Source organism: Artibeus jamaicensis, unplaced genomic scaffold (genome assembly GCF_021234435.1).
Source record: "Artibeus jamaicensis isolate MK-2021 breed Jamaican fruit bat unplaced genomic scaffold, CSHL_Jam_final contig_452, whole genome shotgun sequence".
Taxonomy (NCBI): Eukaryota; Metazoa; Chordata; class Mammalia; order Chiroptera; family Phyllostomidae; genus Artibeus; species Artibeus jamaicensis.
The window spans coordinates 4,024,522-4,043,858 of record NW_026521837.1 but is presented as its reverse complement, the minus strand read 5'-3'; the positions used below and the strand labels follow the sequence as shown (position 1 = coordinate 4,043,858).

Here is a 19,337-nt window from a genome sequence, read left to right as displayed (position 1 = left end):
ACGTTTACAGCTACTATATGTCTCTTTTTGTGATTGCTGTTTGCAAAAAGCTGAGCTAGTGGAAAAGAAGAAGATGGACTGTATTTCCAATGGTGTTTTGCACTGCGGGCATTTGTTCCTCAGCGTGGCTGTGCGCAGGGCCAGGGCTGCATGGAGCCGATTGTTTCTCCGGACTGTGCAGACGGGCTGTCGGATGTCGTAGTCGCTGCTAGTGGCTGCCAACAAACCCTATTCCTTTCCATTTTTCCTGGTCCTCATTTTACCGGAAAACATAGTAGCTGTAGCCGCACATAGACTTTTCCCTTTCCCCCTCCTACCCCTCCCTAGACCTCTCTGGGCTTTGACGTCACGTGTGCTCCTTTAAGTTGCCATAGCAACCCCATTCCCCAAGCCCTCCGTCCGTCTCTGGTAGGTTCCACAATGGTACAGGCAGCATCACGCTGCACAATGGTTTCCAGGCAGTGAAAGAGGGTGATTCAGCAAGTCACTCTTCTTCTTCTTCTTTTTAAATACCTTCCCTTCTCTTTTTATTTTTATGGGGGTGGGTGTTGCTTGTTATATGCTTACCATTTTCTTTTCTTTTTTCATTTTTACAATTTCCCTTTTTTCTCCTCACCCCTCAATTCCTAGGGGCTTGAGTGACTTGAAGATTGGGTTTTCTCGGAAACCACTTGTCCATCATTAATTTTAAACAATTTTCCCACCTCCAAAGAATCTGTTCTTGATAACAGTTTGGGATGTGGTTAATGAGAAAGAAATAGGGAGGATTTCTGGGGCAAACACTGCTGGATGAGGATCGTAGTTCTGAAGCACGGAATGGTAGGTGGCTCTTTGCTCATTCTGGGTTCTAACCTGATTTTTGGAGGGTGTGGTGTTGTCTATTAATTGCTCCTGGTAGGGTGGGAGAACCAGGATGGGAGCGGGGTAAAGATGAAGTGCAAAGCAGGTTAATGAAGTGAACTACCTCTCATGCAAGAAACTACCAGCCTTTCCTTCTGTGCAGAGCATCTCTCCCTTGACCTGGGAGTATTGGAACATTTCTGTTTGGTGTGAGGGTTGGCAGAGGGTGGGAGGGAGGTTTCTTATTGTGACCAGGGATTTTTAGACCAGTGCAGAGCTACAGAAGGGAAAACAGAAACAGAGACAGAGGAGAGAGAGAGGGGGAGAGAGAGAGAGAGAAAGAGAGAGAGGGAGAGAGAACGAACAGCTGTGCTTGTTAGAAGTGCTGGCCTCAGTCCCATATCCAAAAAATGCTATGGATTCCCAAAAACATTAAAAATCATGTCTTCAATATGAATTCATATTTGCTTCTGAGAGGTATAACTTAAATAAATATTTTGGGACATATTTACATATTTTAGTTGAGAATGCTATTTATACATTTTAGTTGCAAAACTAATGGCATTACTCTTGCAGACACACTAGGCTAAATTTGGGCTGGGGAGAGGAACAGAGAACAGGGATCAGCTTAGAGATAGGAAGAAACATTGGCACTGCGGTCATAGAGGTAAGGGGTCCCTTTAAGAAAGTGATCTCCTACTCACGGCAGGCAGCCTTTTTTTTTTTTTTAATGGCATGGTTCCCAGGTATTCTGTGCTGGGACTGTGTTCCCAAGAAATGTCAGAGCTTCTTTTGGGGGGTGAAAGATATATCATCAGAAATGAGTATGACAATATATTTATCAGAATTTATATGTGCTTGCAGCAAAATAAATGTGATTTATTCGAAAATCTTCAAGTTAATCAAGATTAGAGATATTTCAAGAAAATTGTGGATATACACACATATATTTATTCCATATCCCCATATCTGCATTTAAATCTAAAGACTGAGTCTCTGCTTCGACCCCTTTAAAGACAGAACTTCCTGGGATATTGCAGTTCAGCCACAGTAAGAGAATGGCTTATCCCAAGGCAGGAAGCTCTGAAGCAATCACAAGGTTGTTTACACGGCTGTCTTTGCTGCAGAGCCCAAGAGGGTCTGCACAGCAGCCCTGTCCGCTGCTGGTCTGTTGATGATAACTTTCACGAACGAACTGGAAGCAGGCAGGCTAAGTCATGTGGGACAGGCCACAGCTCAGATGGAAGGAAAATGGGTATAAGTGCATCAGGCATTGCCAGCCCAAGGTCTGATTTTTCCCTCTATCTCTAGACTGCTCGTTGTTGGGCCCTGGGAGATCTCATAGAATGCTGATCAATGAGCTAAAAATGGTTGCGGGAATGACCATTTCTCGCAGGGAGGTTTCTGTTAATTTTATGCCTTAGGTGAGCATATATATTGTAAATATAGATACAGAAGCTCATGAATGAGCTCACGAGCTTCTTACTCCACTTTGGAACCCAGGGATTTTTGGGTTGTCTAGTTTGGATGTAGCAGTTTTGCTGCCTCTGGTATGTATTTCCTTCTCTACCTTGATGTCACTCTTACAATAGAAAGAGTCCTGGATTAGCTTATTGTACCACATAGAGCAAATTGGATTTTCTCACCCCCACAACGGAACTAGAAAATCAGATGACAAAGGTAATATGACCTTAGAAATTAAAGAGTCTTCATGCTTCCTCATTTGCACATCACTCTCTCCTGTTGTTTCAAAGTATATTTAATTTGACAGGCTCCTGGTGTTACAAAATCTTTGCAGTTTTGGTAAAAAGATTCTTGATGATGAGGCAGTGAGAAATTATACGTAGAGTAGAAAAATCACCTGCCTCCAGCTTCCTGTCTGTCTGCCCCAGAGCAGCATCTGGTGCTGGGAGGAGTGTGTTTGCCATTCTGGAAGGGTGTTTATGCACAGATCCCAGAGGGACGAGTGTGTTTTTGCTGTCATTGTCTGGTATGTCTGCAGCTATTAGTATTTAATAGTTTCAAAGACTGTGGTTAATATTTTCCAAGGTTAGAATGAACTGAGAATTGATCATGGATGCTATAAAATATGTCAATTTTTAAATTACAGAAAATTCTTTAGGGTTTTTCTTGTTAGAAGATCTTATAGGAAAATTACAAGGAAAAGGAATCTGCCTAATCTAAGTAATGTGAACAAGCCTTCCATGTTTAAGGTAAAGCCTCCTGTACTTAAAGGTTTTTTTTTAAAATAAGTTTTATTGTGGCTTTATGTAAATGAGTCTATTTGGTTGTAATCTTAGTGAAAAAGTATTTTAATACTACTGATAAAAGACAAAGACTAACTGAGGGTTTTCTTGTTTGTTAGACATGGAGGCAGATGCTTGCCTTTCCTGCTCTAGCTCTGGCTTCAGGTGATATTTGTAGCTAAAAGAATGCATGGAACTGGTCTGTTCAAATGAGATGATTGCTCAGTTGCTTATGAGAATAATGGACTCAAAGCAAGAGAGAATTCCTTCAATTAGAATAATAGAAAACATATTGACATTTAATTTTTTCTTCATTGCCCCTACTATTTTCTTTACAGTCTCTTAATCTTTCGGTTGGACATTGCAACACTTATGCAAAAACAGGCAAAAAGTGTCCAGTAATGACAAGAGAGGAGTGCAATGTTGTATTTGCTGCAGCCTGAGTGTTTCTTTCTTACCATACATGGATGTCTTACAACTTCTGAGGACCAAGGACTTGTAGTTGGGTCTATAGACTACTGGGGGTGATGCTTATTGGTAAAGGAGAAGAGGATCCATTTGTTTTTTTTGCATACTAGATATATTTATTGCATTACATAAATCTGAGATGACACATGATTGCTGATTCAGATAAAAGATCATGCTGCATATTGATTGTTTGAAAGAGAAAATATAATTTAGAATTGGAGCTTGGATTTCCAGAAATTAACTTCTCTGTTCACATTTTCATTACAAAGTTGTAAAATTTTGTTTTTAGAGAGAAGGGAAGGGAGGGAGAAAGAGAGGGAGAGAAACATCACATGGTTGCCTCTCACATGCCCCCAACTGGGGACCTGGCCAAAAACTTCAGGCTTGCTCCCTGACAAGGAATTGAACTGGTGACCTTTCAGTTTGCAAGCCAATGCTCAGTCCATTAAGCCACATCAGCCAGGGCTAAAGTTGTACAGTTTTGAATAAAGATTTTTCAGTTAGACTACATTGTGTCCTTATGGAAAAAAATCAAGGCAAATAAGAAGTGAAAAATCTGTCTGCTGTATGTTTTAGGTACTAATCCTCCCCACCCACCTTTATTTAATGGAGAAGAGCTTTATTTCTTATTGTGAATCTTGGCGGAAACTCTAATTGAATACCACAGATAATACTCAAAAATCTTTAAAGGAGATATTTTGGTTTCACAAGTGGACCTCAATTTTATATTTATTTTTGGTAAAGCATTTTTTTAGTTGAATTGATGTTTTGGATTCCTAACAAGCCACTGTAGCCTTCCTTACTGTTCTTATCCCTGGTGACTATGAGCTGTAAAACCAGTGGGAATGGAAAGTAGAGTTTTGAGTAGAAAAAGAAATGACCGAAGGTTCCTTAGAAGCACTCCTAGCCCACAGTTGCCCTGAAACCAGCTGTGTTGTGCAGGTATGAACTGAATTCTCCTATTGGGCGAGTAGGCATTTGCAGAGTGGCCTGCACCATGATAAACAGGATTTTTGCTACATTGTGTGTGTGTGTTTGTGTGTGTGTGTTTGTTAGAAAGCAGGAGGGAAAAACCCGGCAGTGACATAAAAGTACTAGAAATTCATTTTAGTGGCTTGTCTTTATAGAAGTAAAACTGCCTCCTGGTTTTCAGATGTCCTGGGTGCTTCATGTGCTTCCTGAAAATGTTTCTTAAAGTGATTATCCCCTTCTTACACATTGAAAATAGGATTTAAAAGCCATGATAGTGAAGGAAAGCTCCTAAGTTTGTTTGTTTGATAATGTTTACTCAGTGTCTGTGCTATCTCTGTCACAACCCTTATTACACAACACTATAATCATCTATTTCTGTGTTTCCTGTATAACCTACTAAATTATAATCTGTCTGTTTGGCACATGGCAGGGGCACAGTAAATGTCCCTTGAATGAATGTCTCCCATACTCACAGTTTTCTGTTTAGGGCAATGGGTGGCAGAGTTTGTGAAATTGTAATATAGCTTCTGACATCTGGGAGCTTATACTCATTTAGGGAGGTGAGGCTAAATACCAAAGATGGTATGTGATGATATAGTTTCTGATTTGATGATAAGTGTAGTAGGAATTCAGAGGAGAAAAAAAATTCAGCTCCTCTGATTGGTGGTGGGCTACACTGGGGCCACTTTGGGATGGCCTGCGGGCAGGAAGGGATAGGGGAGGAATTTCCAGAATTGGTTGTAAGCCCCTGGCCAAGTAAGGGACTCGTACTTGGGGCAGAGCGGAAACTTGTTTTGGGTGTGGTGACCATACTTTCCGCACTAGAAAGCAAAACGTATGTTTGATGATGGGTAGAACAATGGAAACTAGTGCGGTCCTGGAGAATCTGGTCCAGTGTCGAAAAGTAACAGGAAGAGGTTGAAGTTACAAACCTACTTTTGATTATGATCAGATTATGGAAGAACTACATGTAGGTCACTTTTCTGCTACATACCAACTTTAGTTTTATTTTATTTCACTTAAGTGGTTTTCAAACTTCTCTCAGCCCTTTGATCGGTAACCAGGTAACCCACTGTTCCAATGAAATCTTACACGAAAAGTAGAATATGCAACCGTGCAAGAGTGGAGCTGTCCCAGCTGAAGCTTAGTAGAATGGCTTGTATCAGAAAACCCAAGTCCCTGTCACAAAGCCAAATATCGCATCACCCAAAACAGTAATACTAATTGGGATCCTGTTCAGATTTTATAATATCAGCTGCTCTGGTGTTGGTAAACTGAAGTTTTTGTGCTTGTGATAACTGCACAGAGAGAACTACTGCAAGATCTTTTATTCCTCCCTGCCCCCCACCCCACATCACCCAGCACCAATTATCTTTTCAGTTGTTTGGTTTTCTCAATGCAGGTGAAAGTTCCTTTTAAGTGTTAAAATCAACCCTGCCTGTGTTTTTGCTTTGATTTTAGGCTAGTATGAGAAACACCAGTGGCAGGATCATCTCAGATCTTCATTATGGCAACTCATGCAAGAAGCTGTTGAATTAGATCCATTTCCTATAGATGAGAACCTATACAAGCAGTGGTGAGTCGTGAATTTGAAAATGTCCCTTAGGAGGAAATGTGATCCATAGGAACAACTTAAAAATATATTGCACATGATTTATTGCATATCATCTGAAGAAATACTTCTCTAAATAATGTCACTAAAGAAGTGAAAATCAGTAAGACAGAATGTTTAGCTGATGGTGTGTGCTATTAATACCTCAAATAGCAGCATGAGCTCTTTGAGGTGCATGAGTGCATTGCATAACAGCATGATGTTATCACCCTAGATGATAATAGCCCATGTAAGATGGCTGCAATGAACAATTTCTTGAGGTTGAGTAACAGTTGGGTAACAGTATTATTCAGTGGTTTTATTATTTGTGATGTAATTCTGTATTTACCAGTTCATCCCCTCTAGTAAAGAATTGGTTCCGAACTAAATTATAATGCTCAATAGCTTTCACATATATACATATTCATATATATATATCTAAAACACTCATATATATTTATTTATATAAATAAATAGATAAATAATTTATTATCTCTCTATATAAAACATTTATTTATCTATATATATAACATTTAGATCTTTAGAAATAAGGGAAGAGAAATCACATCCCAGTTCTATAAAACTCAATTTATGTACACTTTAGCCTACAAATCTTTTGGCTTGATAAAACAAAATTAAAAATAGACCCAGTTGCCCTGCTAGTTGAAATCATTTTTAAAAATACTGTAAAAATACCAGCATACATAGGCAAAATATATATTTTAGTCACATACTTGATGTTTCACAGTTACCAAAGTCAATAAGCAATAGATTCCAGCAGAGATGAACCAGTTATCTGTCAAATTACATCTTTGGGAAATAAGAGTAGGACGGTTGTACTCGTAAGACTCCAAAAGAAGCTGTTTTCAGCTAGTGATCAATAGCTTTCTTTCATTTGCTTAGTGGCTTATACGACCCTGGGTAGGTAGGCTGCCCTGTGAGCTAATGCATAACCTATAACTGCAGAAGACTGATGAAATTAACCTTATACTTGTTTCACATCATGGTTTTCATTATAGTCTGCTTACAGTTATATTGATAAAGGAGATGTAATAGTCACTATTCTGTGCTTAATCAACATGTATTAAATTGCCAACAATAAACCATTTCAGTCTAAAATTATATGGCTGGACTTAATATTTGACTTATGTATTATTCCCATTAATGTAGAAAGCATATTATATTGTCTCATCTTTTACATTTATTCATTGTGCATGCATTTATTGGGAATCTGTGATGTAGATATCATCCTTAGCTCTTGGGATAGGTGACAGAGACTGTACCTGCCGTAACGAAGCTTTCAGTCTAAAGGTGTAGCACAATATGCCATTAAAAGGGAGAGATGTACTCTAAACAATGTGGTACTTACACAGTGCTGTTAATGGGCAGACATATGGTGGTACAAGAAGTGCAGTACAAGAGAATCTAATACAGATGGAAATTTGTCAAGGAAGGCGTATTGGAGGGAGTGATATTTTGGCTGAATGTTAAGGACAATAAGAAGTTAAACAGAGGAAGGGAAGCAGTGGGGGCATTTTTCAAAGGTCCACAGGCTTGAGAGAGCATGATTGTTTTGGGGGGCACTAGGTATCATTTACTCTGCTGGGACATAAATGGTGGTGGTGGAGAGGAAGAGGGATACAGGGCATATACGGTAAAGGTTTTCTTAGAAGAAGCTAAGGAGTTTAGATTTCATTCTAAAATGAAGAACTTTTGAAAGATTTTAAGAAGGTAATTGACATGATCACATTAATTTTTTTTATCATGAAAGGTCATGCACATAGAAGAATGAAAAAATACAGTTTAAGGAATAATTATAAAGCAGATATTATACAACCATCATTCCTATTAATAGACTCCAAGTAAGCCTTTGTGTGTGTTTTATAAGACCACATGCTTTTCCTTCCTGACTAGAGGTGAGCATTAATCACTACACTGCCTTTTGCCATACTTGTTTGCTTTCCTTTGTAGATTTTCCATATTGTAATCATATAACATATATTCTTAATCACATTATCTTGCTAAACATTATACAGTTCATTATTTATTTTTTATATTTTAATATATTTTATTGATTATGCTATTACAGTTGTCCCATTTTTTTCTCTCCTTTATTCCTCTCTGCCTTCTACACTCCCTCCCACAATCATTCCATACCTTACTTCATGTCCATGAGTCATACATGTAAGTTCTTTGGCTTCTACATTTTCTATACTATTTTTAACCTCCCTCTGTCTATTTTTCTACTTACCATTCATGCTACTTATTCTCTGTACCTTTTCCCCCTTTCTCCCTGTCCCACGCCCCTGCTGATAACCCTCCATGTGACCTCCATTTCTGTGATTCTGTTCCTCTTCTACTTGTTTGCTTAGTTTGTTTTTGTTTTTGTTTTAGGTTCAGTTGTTAATAACTGCCAGGTTTTTGTCATTTTACTGTTCATACTTTTTATCTTCTTTTTCTTAGATAAGTCCCTTTAACATTTCATATAATAAGGGTTTGGTGATGATGAACTCCATTAACTTGACCTTATCTGGAAAGCACTTTATTTGCCCTTCCATTCTAAATGATAGCTTTGCTGGATAGAGTAATCTTGAAAGTAGGTCTTTGCCTTTCATGATGTGGAATTTCTCTTTCCTGCCCCTTCTCGCCTACTATGTTTCTTTTGAGAAATCAGCTGACAGTCTTATGAGTACTCCTTTGTAGGTAACTGTCTCCTTTTCTCTTTCTGCTTTTAGGATTCTCTCCTTATCTTTAATCTTGGCTAATGTTATTTTGATGTGCCTTGGTGTGTTTCTCCTTGGGTCCAAGTTCTTTGGGACTCTCTGAGCTTCCTGGACTTCCTGTAGTCTGTTTTCTTTGCCAGATTAGGGAAGTTCTCCATTATTTGTTCAAATTAGTTTTCAATTTCTTGCTCTCCTCTTCTCCTTCTGGTACCCCTGTGATTCATATGGGGGAACATTTAAAGATGTCCTAAAGGTTCCTAAGCTTCTCCTTTTTTTCTGAATTGTTTCTTCATTCTGTTCTGGTTAAATGTTTTTTTCTTCCTTCTGGTTCACACCATTGATTTGAGTTCTAGTTTCTTTCCTGTTACTCTTGGTTTCCTGTACATTTTCCATTATTTCACTTTGCATAGTCTTCACTTTTTCCACTATTATGCAACCATACTCAACCAATTCTCTGAACATCCTGATTACCAGTGTTTTGAACTGTGCATCAGTTAGTTTGGCTATCTCTTCATTGCTTAGTTGTATTTTTCCTAGAACTTTGATCTGTTCTTTCATTTGGGACATACTTTTTTCTGTCCAGGCATGTCTGGTATGTAGTAAGGGGTGGAGCCTCAGGTATTTGCCTGGGTGGGACAACCCACTTGGCAGCATTGTGGTGCTGTCTGTGCGGGAGGGGTCTGAGAGGGAACAATCCTGCTTGCTAAGCTCTTGGCTGGCTTTCAGTCAGTTCCTCTGCTTTCAACAAGCAAATATGGCTTTTCTGGTGCTGATTTCTGCACCAGAATCATTCTAGGACCAGGTGCATTCTAGGTGAGTATCTTTGTGTATGTTCTAAGACCCTGTGGGTCTCTCCAGTGAATTCTCCTGTGAGGCTGGGAGTTTCTCCTGTCACCTCAACTCCCACAGGTTTTTTAAGTCAGAGGTTTTGAGGCTTCATTTCCCCACACTGGAGCCCTGGGTTGTGTGGTCTGTGTTGCTCCCCAGTTGTTTCTCCAGGTTTACCCAAATGCAGATGTGGGATCACCTCTTTGCCAGCCACCACCTCACCCAGTCCACCAGCTGTTGCCTTGTTGTGAGTACTCTTCACCCTGGCTGCCCATCTCTGCCCCTCTCACTGGTCTGAATGAATGTTTCTTCAACTCCTTGTTTGTCAGACTTCCATACAGTTTGATTTTCTGACAGTTCTGGTTATTTTTTGCTTTTACATTTGCTTTGTTTTTCTTTTGGTTGCGCATGGAGGCAGTGGGTATTTACCTACATCTCCAACTTGGATATAAGTCTAGTGTACAATTCTTCTTACATGTTAATGCATGAAGTTTATTCATGTAAATTATTGTATTCTGTTCCATGAATATACCAAATTTATTTATTTATTTTACTGTTAATGGACATTTGGGTTGTTTGAATATCACTTATACTAACATATATTACCTGATATATATATATTTAATAAACATATATAAAATAGTTTTTAAGTATATAAAATATTCTTTATATATATATATACACACACATATTTAGATAATTGCTCATAGATTTTAGTATACATGTATAGGAGCTTCTCTTGATAAGTATCAAATAAATGAACTGAATTTTGAGGTATGTGAACATTCCATTTTTCTAAATAATGCTAAAATATTTTTCCAGTTGGTTACATCAGCAATGTATGAAATGTCTATATTCTCATCAGCACTCAATTTATAAGTTCTTAAATTTTGCCAATCAGGTGGATATATAAATGCACTTATGATATTATTAATTTGCATCTTGCTGATTACTAGTGAAGATCTTTTCATTTTTTCTTGGCCATTTTATTTTCCTCTTTTGTGAAGTGCCTGTTCAAGTCTTTATGAGATTTGTGTTTCAAAATAATACCTAGCATTTATTGAGTTTTTTTCTCTGTAGTAGGCACTGTTCTAAGCACTTTACAAACATTTAATCTTATATAATTTTTATGATTTACAGTTAAGGAAATTCAGGTTTAGGGATGTTAATAACATGCTAGCAGTCACACAGCTATGAAATATCAGACTTAGCATTCAAGCTCAGGTCTTTCTGACTCCAGAGTTCTTCGAATTATCAGATGGTGTATAGAAAGTGACTAGATTGGAGCCAGAGAGAACACTTAAGCTGCTATCACAACAATCTAGTTAAAAAAGAATAATAAAGACTTCCAGCCAAGATGGAGATGTAGGTAGACAATCTGTGCCTCTTTGCACAACCAAAAGAAGGACAACAACAAATTTAAAAACAAAAAACAACCATAACTGACATAAAATTGAACAGTATGGGAGTCTGACAACCAAGAAGTTAAAGAAGAAACATTCATCCAGACCAGTAGGAGGGGCGGAGACTGGCAGTTGGGTGGAGAGGACTCACAGCAAGGTGGTGGCTGGACCCAGTGAGGTGATGGATTGCATATTGAGTGGTCCCACATTCCCGTGAAGATAAACCAGGAGGAACAACTGGGGACTGAGACAGAGACAGACAGTACAACGCAAGGTTCCAGTGGGGGAAATAAAGCCTCAAACACCTGATTGAAAACACTTGTGGGGATTGAGACAGCAGTGGGAAAACCTCCCAGCCTCACAGGAGAGTTTGCTGGAGAGACCTACAGGGTCCTAGAAGGTACGCAAGTCCACCCACCCAGGAATCAGCACTAGCACAACCCAATTTGATTGTGGGTACTGGGGGAAGTGAATAAAAACTGGCAGAGAGTGGAGCAAGCACCATTGTTCTCTCTTAAACACCTCCCCCGACATACCACAACACAACACAGCAATGTAGGTTGCCCCACCCTGGTGAACACCTAAGGCTCTGTCCCTTTCTATGTAACAGGCATACCGAGACCAAAAGAAATGGCTTAAATGAAAGAACAGATCAAAGCTCCAGAAAAAATACAACTAAACAACAAAGAGCTAGCCAACCTATCAGATACACAGTTCAAGACACTGGTAATCCAGATGCTCACAGAATTGGTTGAGTATGGTTGCAAACCAGAGGAGAAAATGAAGGTCATGCCAAATGAAATAAAAAAAAATGTCCAGGGAATCAACAGTGATGGGAAGGAAACTGGGACTCAAATTAATGGGGTGGATTAGAAAGAAGAAATAACCATTCAATCAGAACAGAATGAAGAAACAAAATTCAGAAAAATGAGGAGAGGCTTAGAAACCTCCAGGACATTTGTAAATGTTCCAATGTCCATATCATAGGGGTGCCAGAAGAAGAGGAATAGCAAGAAATTGAAAACAATTTGAACAAATACTGAAGGAGAACTTCTTGAATCTGGCAAAGGAAATAGACTTCCAGGAAGTCCAGGAAGCTCAGAGAGTCCCAAAGAACTTGGACCCAAGGAGAAACACACCAAGGCACATCATAATTACATTAGCTAAGATTAAAGATAAGGAGAGAATCCTAAAAGCAGAAAGAGAAAAAGAGACAGTTACCTACAAAGGAGTACTCATAAGACTGTCAGCTGATTTCTCAAAAGAAACATTGTAGGCGAGAAGGGGCAGGAAAGAGAAATTCCACAGTATGAAAGGCAAAGACCTACTTTCAAGATTATTCTATCCAACAAAGCTTTCATTTAGAATGAAAGGGCAAATAAAGTGCTTTCCAGATAAGGTCAAGTTAATGGAGTTCATCATCACCAAACCCTTATTATATGAAATGTTAAAGGGACTTATCTAAGAAAAAGAAGATAAAAAATATGAACAGTAAAATGACAAAAACCTGGCAGTTATTAACAACTGAACCTAAAACAAAAACAAAAACAAACTAAGCAAACAAGTAGAAGAGAAACAGAATCACAGAAATGGACATTACATGGAGGGTTATGAGTGGGGTCTAGGTGGGGATACGGGGGAAGATACAGAGAATAAGTAGCATAAATAGTAGGTAGAAGATAGACAGGAGGAGGTAAAGAATAGTGTAGGAAGTGTAGAAGCCAAAGAACATATATATGACCCATGGACATGAGCTAAAGGCAGTGTGGGGGGGTGATTGTGGGAGGGGGTATGCAGGGCAGAGGGTAATAAAGGGGAGGAAAATGGGGCAACTGTAACAGCATAATCAATAAAATATATTTTTTAAAAAAGAATAAGGGTATAAACTGAGAATCAGCAGTAGGACATAAATATAAAACAAATGGACTCAGTAATGTTGATAAAAAGAAGAATTTTTTTTAGCATAACAGTTTTAGTCTTTAATTTTTATTTTCCTGTTCTTTTACAGTTGTCCCAGTCATTCCCCTGTTTTTCCCTCATGCCCCTACCACCCCCAGCTTCCACGGTCAGTCCCCATACTGTTGTCCATGTCCATGGGTATCCACATGTGTTCCTTGATGGGACCCCTCCCTCTCTTTCCCGTGTTCTCTCCCTCCCTTCTGTCTGAATCTTCTCACTGTCAGTCTGTTCCTTATTTCCATGTCTCTGGGTCTAATTTTCTTGTTTGTTTTGTTGATTAGGTTCCGGTTACAAGTGATACCAAAAAGTCTTTGTCTTTCACCTCCTGGCTTATTTCACTTAGCATAATAATCTCCAGTTTCATCCATGCTGTAGTGGAATGCATGGGTTCCTTCTTTCTTTTTGCTGCATAGTATTCCTTTGTGAAAGTGTACCACAGTTTTTTGATCCACTCATTGACTGATGGGCACTTAGGCTGTATGTAGCACTTTGGCTATTGCAAATAGCTCTGCTATGAACGTACAGGTGCATAAGTTCTTTTGAATTGGTGTTTCAGAATTCTTAAGGTATAATCCCAGCAGTGGAATCACTGGATTAAAAGCAGTTCCATACCTAGTTTTTTGAGGAAATTCCATTCTGTTTTCCATAGCAGCTGCACCAGTTTGAATTCCCAACAGTGCATTGAGTGTCCCCTTTTTTCTACATCGTCACCAGCACTTGTTGTTTGTTGATTTGTTAATGATGGCCATTCTGACCAGTGTGTGGTGGTATCTCACTGTGGTTGTAATTTGCATCTTTCTGATGGCTGATGATGATGAGCATCCTTTCATATTTCTCTGGGCCCTCTGCATATCCTCTGTGGAGAAGTGTCTGTCAGGTCCTTTGCCCATTTTTAAATTGGATTGACTCTCTTCCTGGTGTTGAGACAAATGAATTCTTTATATATTTTCGAGGTCAAACTCTTGTTTGAATGACCATTGGCAAATATTTTTTCCCATACAGTTGGTTTCCTTTTCATTTTGATGTTTTCTTTAGCTGAAGCTTTTTAGTTTGATATAGTCCCATTTTTTATTCTTTCTTATATTTGCCTTGTTCTAGGAGACATATCAGTGAAAATATTGCTGCATGTAATACCTGAAATTTTTATCTCTGTTTTTCTCTAGGACTTTTATGGTATCCTGGCTTACATTTCACTCTTTTATCCATCTTGAGTTTATTCTGGTATATGGTGTAAGTTGGTTGTCTAGTTTCACTTTTTCCATGTACCTGTCCAGGTCTCTCAACACCACTTATTGAAGAGGCTATTTTTACTTCATTTTATGCTCCTGCCCCTTTGTCAAATACTAATTGATCATAGATACATGGGTTTATTTCTGGGTTCTCTATTCTGTTCTATTGATCTGTACATCTGTGCTTATGATAGTACCAGACTGTTTTGATTATAGTGGTCTGGTGACATAGTTTGATATCAGGTATATTGACCCCTCCTACTTTGTTCTTCTTTCTCAAGATTCCTGATGCTATTCAGGGTCATTTTTGGTTCTATATAAAGTTTTGACATATTTATTCTCTATCTGTGAAATATGTCATTGGTATTTTGATGGGGATTGTTTTGAATCTCTACAGTGCTTTGGGTGGTATGGACATTTAAATTATGTTAATTCTTTCAATATATGAACATGGTATATGCCTCCATTTATTTGTATCTTCCTTAATTTTTCTTTTCAGCATTCTGTAGTTTTCTGAGTATGGGTCTTTTATTTTCCTGATTAAGTTATTCCTAGGTACTTTATTTTTATTGTTGCTATAGTAAATTGGATTTTTTCCTATTTTATCTTTCTGTTATTTCATTGTTAGTATACAAAAATGCCTTTTATTTCTGAATATTGACTTATATGCTGCTATTTTGCCAAATTCACATATATTAGCTTGAGTAGTTTTTTGGTGGAGCTTGTAGGGATTTTTTGTGTACACTATCATGTCATCTGCAAATAATGACAGTTTTACTTCCTCTTTCCAATTAGGATGTCTTTTATTTCTATTTCTTGTCTGATAATGGTGGCTAGAACTTTCAATACTATGTTGAATAAAAGTGGTAAAAGAAGACAACCTTGTCTTGTTCCTGATCTTAGGGGGAAAGCTTTTTTTTTTGTCCATTGAGTGTGGTGTTTGCTTTATGTTTCTCATATATGGCCTTTATTATGTTGAGGTGTGCTCCCTCTACTCTTACTTTGTTGAGTGTTTTTATGATGAATAGGTATTTTACTTTATTGAATGCTTTTTCAGTATTTATTGACATGATGATGTGATTTTATCTTTAATTTTTTATGTGGGGTATTGCATTTATTGATTTGTTAATATTATACTATCCTTGGATTCCAGGGATGAATCCCACTTGATCATGGTGTATGATCTTATTAATGTATTGCTAGATCCAATCCGCCAATGTTTTCTTGAGGATTTTGGCATTTATGTTCATCAGCAATATTGGCCTACAGTTTTCTTTCTTTGTTGTGTCTCTACCTGGTTTTGTAATTAAAATAATACTCTCCTCATAAAAACAATTGGGAGTCTTCCCTCCTCTTGAATTTTCTGGAGTAATTTTAGAAGGATAGAAATTAGCTCTTCCCTAAATGTTTGGTAAAATTTTCTTGTGAAACGATCAGGTCCAGGTTTTGTGTGCTGGGAGTTTTTTGATTACTCCTTCAATTTCACTGATTGTTATTGGTCTGTTTGGGCTTTCTACTTCTTGATTCAGCTTTGGAAGATTCTATGTTTCTAGATATTTGTCCATTTTGCCCAAGTTGTCCAATTTCTTGACATATAGTTGTTTGTAGTAGATTCTTACAGTCCTTTGTATTTCTGTGTATCCATTTTAATTTCTCCTCTTTCATTTCTGATTTTATTGATTTAAGTTCTCTCTCTTTTTTCCTTGATGAATCTAGTTAATGGCTTGTCGATTTTGTTTATCTTTTCAAAGAACCAGCTGCTGGATTTATTTATCCTTCGAATTGTTATTTCAGTGTCCATGTCACTTAATTCTGCTCTGATCTTTATTATTGCCTTTCCTCTATAGCTCTGGGATTTGTTTGTTGTTGTTCCTCTAGTTCTCGAAGATGTAGAGTTAGGTTGCTTATTTGAGATTTTCTATATTTTTTTAGGTACACCTGTATTGCTATGAACTTCCCTCTCAGGACTGCCTTCACCATGTCCCATAGTTTTGGGGCAGCTGTGTGTTCATTTTCATTTGTTTTCAGAAACTTTTGATTTCTTCCTTGATCTCATTTTTAACCCATTCATTATTAAGTAGCATATTATTCAGTCTCCATGAATTTGAATGTTTTTGAGTTTTTTTCCTGGGTTTCTAGTTTCTAGTCTCAAGCCATTATGATCCAAGAAGATGCTTGACATGATTTCAATTTTCTTGAATTTGTTGAGGCTTTTTTTGTGTGTCCTACCTTGTGGTATATCTTTGAAAATGTCCCATCTGCATTTGAAAATAATTTATAATTTGTTTCTTTTTTTTATGTGTGTGAAATCATAAAATTTTATTCCTTTAAATTCCAATGATGATAAACCATGAATTGATTTCTTCATTTTTAAATTTCAATATTTTGTTCATATCCCAAAGAGAATTTATTATTATTTGTTATTTATTTATTTTTTATTAATTTTTAAATTGTTCACAAGCACAGTTGTCTCCATTATACTTTGCTTCTTTGGGGTGAAAGGTTCAATATATATCAATTAAGTCCATTTGATATAGAGGTTCAATGACACAATATCCTCATTGATTCTTTGCTTGGAAGATCTATCTATTGTTGATAATGGGGTGTTAAAACCCACTATGATAAGTGTGTTGCTGTCAATATCTTTCTTGAAGTCCTCCTAGAGGACTATATATTTTCCTTATATATTTGGGTGCCCCTATGTTGAATGCATACATGTTTACAAGGGTTGTATTTTTTTGATGAGTGTTTTCCCTTTATTATTATGAAATGTCCCATGTCTCTCTTTATGGCCCTTGTTTCAAAGTCTATTTTGTCTGATATAAGTATTGCTACCCCAACTTTTTGTTTATGTTTTTTTGCTTGGAATATTTTTTTCCATCCCTTAACTTTCAGTCTGTGTAGATCTTTTGTTCAGAGGTGGGTCTCTTGTAGACAGCATATGCATGTCATGTTTTCTTATCCATTCAGCTACCTTATGTCTTTTGTTTGGAGCATTTAAGGATTTACATTTAGGTTTATTATTGAGAGTTACTTATTTATTGCCATTTTTTCTTTGCTCTTGTGTTTTGTTACATCTCTTTTTCTTTCTTTATCTTCTTAATGCAGTCCCTTTAGCATTTTTTGCAATGCTGGTTTAGTGGAGGTGTATTCTTTTAGCATTTTTTTTTTTGGTCTGGGAAGGTCTTTATTTCACCTTCCATTTTAAATAAGAGCCTTACTGGGTAGAATAGTCTTGATTGCAGTCTTTTGCTTTTCATTACTTACAATATTTCTTGCCATTCCCTTCTGGCTTATAGTGTTTCTGTTGAGAAATCAGCTGATATCCTTATTGGAGCTCCTTGTATGTTACTAGCTGTTTCTCTCTTGTTTCTTTTAGGATTCTCTCTTTGTCTTTAAAATTAGCCACTTTAATTATTATGTGTCTTAGTGTGGGCCTCTTTAGATTCATCTTGATTGGGACCCTATGTGCTTCCTGGATTTGTGTAACTTTTTCTCTCATCAAGTTAGGGAAGCTTTCTGTCATAACTTTTTCAAACTGGTTTTCTATCCATTGCTCCTCTTCTTCTCCTTTTGGTGTCCTTATGATATGAATATTATTACATTTCATGTTGTCCTGCAGCTCACTCTTTGTTCTTTTTGAATGTCTTTTTGTTTTGTTGCTTGGTCTGGGATTTTTTGCTACTTTGTCCTCCAGCTTGTGGATTCATTCTTCTGCTTTATCTAGCCCATTTTTAATTCCTTCTACTGTGTTCTTCATTTCAGATGTTGTATCCTTCATTTCTTCCTGGTTCTTATGGAAAATTTCTGTGTCCTTTTCATGTTGGTGTAGGTGTAGTTCACTGTAAGTTCCTTGTAGCTTCCCTAGGGTTCTTTGTAGTTCTCACTGAATTTCTTGAGCATCCTTATAACTATTATTTTGAACTCAATATCTGGTAGTTTTCTTGCCTCAGTTTCATTTAGCAGTCTTTCTGGTGATCATTCCTTTCTTTTCATTTGGGTGTCGTTTTTTGTTTCCCCATTTTAGGTGACTCTTCTTATTTGTTTCTGCATGTTAGGTTAATTTGCATTGGTTTTCTGTCTTTGTGGTATGATTTTCTGTGGTAGGAGACCTGTGGGGCTGGCTCAGTTGTGCAGTCTCCTTGATCTTCTTCTTCTTCTTTTAAAGATTTTATTTATTTATCTTTAGAGGGGAAGGGAAGGAGAGAAAGAGAGAAATATCAATGTATGGTTGCCTCTCATGAGACCCCTGCTGGGAACTGGGCTGCAACCCAGGCATGTGCCCTGGCTGGGAATTGAACTGTGATCGTGTGGTTTGCAGGCCTGCGCTCAATCCACTGAGCTACACCAGCCAGGGCTGATCTTCTGATCTTGATGCTGTTTGTATTCCCTTTGTGCTGTTTATGTGGGCTCTCTTGTTATAATTGGGTTTTGATTGTTGTTGGGTCATTCTTTGTTGGGTCCTTCACTCCAGCTGGCTGGATGATATTCATCCTATCCACAACATCTTGTATGCCATTGTTCAGGTTTTGCCAGAACAAAACCAAGCAGCCCAGAAAACAAACCCTCAGCCACAAATATAACCCCCACCCACAAACACACTATCAATAGCAGTTGAACCAATATTAATAAAGGTGTAAGAAGACTAAGACCATTATAATAAGGGAAAAACTAATATGAAATGACTAACTGAAAGAAATATGAATTTGAGAGTGTAGAGGGAAGAGAAATAGTAATAGCAGGAAATAGAAACAAGTCAAACAAAAAAAATAAAATCTACTTCATAAGTAAAAAAATGGAGCTAAGAAAGCAGAATGGAGTAAGAAAGGAAAGTGTATAGTATTAGGTTTAAACAAAAATTTAAAAAATAGGTAGTGAAAAGAGGTAGGAACCAAAGTGGAGGGAAAAGATCTACCACAGTAATATCAACAACAGATAAACAAAAATTAGTATAGGTGGGATGGGAATAAGAGGGAAAAAAGAAGGAAAGAACAGCTTGAGAGATGCTGAGAGGGAAGAGAAGTGATTTTGAGAGGATAGAGGGATAAGGAATACTATGAGTGAGGAATAAAACCAGG

At 37.5% G+C, this 19,337-nt stretch overlaps 1 protein-coding gene across 3 annotated transcripts in view; it reads left to right on the top strand.

Annotated features, from left to right (window-relative positions):
• Positions 1-436: 436 nt before the first annotated feature.
• The window catches only part of MAPK10 (mitogen-activated protein kinase 10), a 340,107-nt gene continuing 321,206 nt past the window's right edge, over positions 437-19,337 (top strand). For all 3 annotated transcript variants that reach the window (XM_037163882.2, XM_053666317.1, XM_053666319.1), the window contains exons 1-2: positions 437-819; positions 5,988-6,102. The gene's annotated coding sequence lies outside the window, so the exon portion shown is untranslated. The remainder of the gene's footprint in view (positions 820-5,987; positions 6,103-19,337) is intronic.